The 3,254-nt window shown below is 38.8% G+C and overlaps 1 pseudogene; it reads right to left on the bottom strand.

Annotated features, from left to right (window-relative positions):
* Window positions 1–189: 189 nt before the first annotated feature.
* On the bottom strand, window positions 190–1,077 carry LOC102471366 (nucleophosmin pseudogene; annotated as a pseudogene).
* Between the last annotated feature and the right edge of the window lie 2,177 nt (window positions 1,078–3,254).

Genomic DNA, 3,254 nt, shown 5'->3' with positions numbered 1-3,254 from the left:
AGAAATAAAATAAGATGGAAATTTCTTAAAATTTCATTTTCTTTTATACATTCAATCACATTATTTATCTTACAAAGTGAATATTTCAACAGGTAGACATTTCTCCCTAGTCCAGTTGATAAAACTATAAAATATCTTCAACAGATAATACCACATTTCTTTGTCCCATTAATGCTCAAACTGTTTAAACTATTTTCTTAAAGAGACTTCCTCCATTGCCAGAGATCTTGAATAGCCTCCTGATCAGTCATCTGGAAGCAATTCTTCACATAATTGATAGACTTGGCTTCCACTTTGGGAAGAGAACTGCCTTCTTCTATACTTGCTTGCATTTTCACTTTAATGTCTTCTATAGAACTAGGTCCTTTTGGTGTTTTAGGAGTTTTTTCCCTGTGTTTTTAAAAGATTCTTGACCTTTTGATCTTGGTGTTGATGATTTTGAGTCTTTTCCGTTCTGGTTTGATTTTTGAGCTTTTTCGCCAGGAGTATCTCGTATAGATTTCTTCGCTGGAGTTTTTCTTCTGTTTCCTCATCTTCAAAATCATCATCATCATCATCACCGTCATCACCGTTGTCACCATCTTCATCATCTTTGTCAGCAGCAAGTCTTACTTTTTTCTGTAGAACTTTGTTACCACCTAAAGGGGCAGATGCCTTTCCAGATATACGTAAGAGTTTCATGTCCTCTTCCTTTTCTACTTCTGACTCTGCATCTTCCTCCACAGCTACTACATGCTGTCCACTAATATGCACAGGCCCTGAGCCACACTTCATCCTTAAGACCACAGGTGGTGTTATTTCAAAGCCCCCAAGGGAAACCGTTGGCTGTACAGACATTTTCAGTGTTGCCAGTGTTACTTTAATTGGACCACCTTTGTAATTCATTGCCTCTGCTTCAACAATGTTCAATTCATCCTTTGCACTAGCCCCTAAACTGACCATTCTTAAAGATAACTGGTATTCATTTTCATCATTATCCACTTTAAAGTGATAATCTTTGTTGGCCTTTAGTTCACAACTAAAAAGATAGTTCTGGAGTCTCAGGGGGCTCACATCAATGTCCATCAAATCTTCCATGGGGTGGTAGTATGCACTTAGGTGGGTGAAAAGGTGGACAGAGGTAAACAACTACAGCTCTCGAAAACAGCCACACAAGACGGAATCACTCCCTCTTACTTAATGGTCCTAAGAACTTTTTTGTGTAGATTAGTTCAAGGATCTTTTTTTAAAAAATTTTTATAGATTATTTAAGGTTTTCTACAAAGACAAACATGTTGTCTCTGAGTAGGAATAGTTTTATTTTATCATTACCATTTTATTTGCCTTTTTCTTTTTAAAAATTATTTTATTCATTCATTCATTTATTTTAATGTGCCGAGAGAGAGAGAGAGAGAGAGAGAGAGAGAGGAAGAGAGAAAGCGAGAGAAAGCCACCAGGTCTGGGACTTGAACTGTGGTCGGCCATGTGGGAGTGTCTAGCACCTTAACCACCACACTGTCTGCTGATCCTCTTCTTTTTCTTCTCTTATTGCACGGGCTGGGATATGGGCAATACTGAATCCCATTAACAGAAAAGCATTCAGTCTTTTGGGAACCAGCAGTTAGCGTAATGGCTATGTCGCTGGACTCCCACGTAGTCGACAGTGGTTTGCATCCCGGACCAGGTGGCTTAAAACTCACGCTGGGCGCTTGTGCATGCGTGCCCAAGATCCTGAGAGGAGAATGGAGGAGAAGGGATTGTGGTGTGGCCATCCCCCCTGGGGGATGATTTCTCACTTTCTGTCTCTATGTCTCTCTCTGTCTGGTGAGCACACGCGCCCTATAGTGAAAATCTCTCCAAAAAAAAAAAAAAGAAAAAAGAAAAGCATTCAGTCTTTCACCATTAAATGTAATGTTACCTGTAGACTTGTTGTGGATACCCTTATTTTGGTTGAAGAAATTCTCTTCTAGTCTTAGTTTTCTGAGAATTTTGCTCATAAATGGATATCAAATTTTGTCAAATTACTTTTCTGCCTCTATAATCTGCCCATTTGATTTTTCTTCTTTTGTTTGTTATTGTCACAAATTATATTTTATTTTTGAATAACAAACTTTCCTCGCATTCTTAGGATGATGCCATCTACTTTGTGTCATCCTTTTTGTTATTGCTGCATTTGATTTTCTATCTTTTAAAAAGATTTATACATCTAAGTTAGTGAGGGATGTGGATTCACAGCTTTCTACCTTTTAACATTTGTGTTTGATTTGGTTGTAGGGTAATCATGTTTTTCTCATTTATCACTTTTGTGTATTTAATTTTTTATTGAATATGGATGCTGTGTGAGACAGAAGAAATGGAAATAAATAGTTTTTATGCCAGAAATAAACATAGCTCTTCTGTTTGGCCATTACTATGGAAGTGCTAAGTTGACCTGTTCTGGAGTTGAACTATGCTTGGGCGTTTTGGTGCTGTGGTTATTTTTAGTGCACCACTGTCTTCTAGTCTAGTAGTTTTACATTATGATAAGGGTGGGAACTGGGTTGATAGAGGGCTTTTCTCAATGTTCCTCTCAGCCTATCCTAGAAAATCATCTCTCTCCATACTCTTGCCTTTCCTAATATTAGATTGTTATTTCTTGTTACTCTGTGTTTGCCAGCCTGGGGGTGGGATGTGGGAGTGAGTTATCAGTTGTCAGTTCCTGTCACAGAATTAGGCAGTCCCATGTCCTTGAATTTCACAGATAATAAGACTTTTTGGTCCTCCTCCTCCCTTAGTGCTAGGATTACTCTAATATTCTAGACTGGGATAATTTCTTGATTCTTCATCAGGGGTAGAAAGGGGTGTTTTTTTGTTGTTGTTTGTTTTTTTCCTTTTCATCTACCTCAAGCTCCATAGGTCTTGTCTGCACCCTGGAGAACACATGGCATTAGAAGTTCCTGCCTGTCTCAAATCTTTAATCAAACCCCACCGTCAGCTGTGAACCACTAAAGGAGGCTCACTCTCATCTCCCATCCTGACTCTCTCTGTCATGAAAGAGTCTCCAAAGTCCCTTTGTATCTGCAGTTCCCAGGGTTTCTCTTCTGAATGCTAGTTATACATTTGGCTTTAGTAATTCACTCAACAATTTCAGCTGAGCTCTGTATTTACTTGTATGGTGCTTGGCTTTTCTTCCATCTATGCATGGCCACAGGTGACGCAGGAGATGCCTGGTCATCACCCTTTCTTAGTCTTTATTGTGACCTCAGCTTTCACAGGGTAAAGAAAAATGATGATTT

The sequence above is a fragment of the Tupaia chinensis genome, unplaced genomic scaffold (genome assembly GCF_000334495.1).
Source record: "Tupaia chinensis unplaced genomic scaffold, TupChi_1.0 Scaffold139943_1, whole genome shotgun sequence".
Lineage (NCBI taxonomy): Eukaryota > Metazoa > Chordata > Mammalia > Scandentia > Tupaiidae > Tupaia > Tupaia belangeri.
The sequence above is the reverse complement of the archived record's forward strand: the minus strand, read 5'-3'. Positions and strand labels throughout refer to the sequence as shown.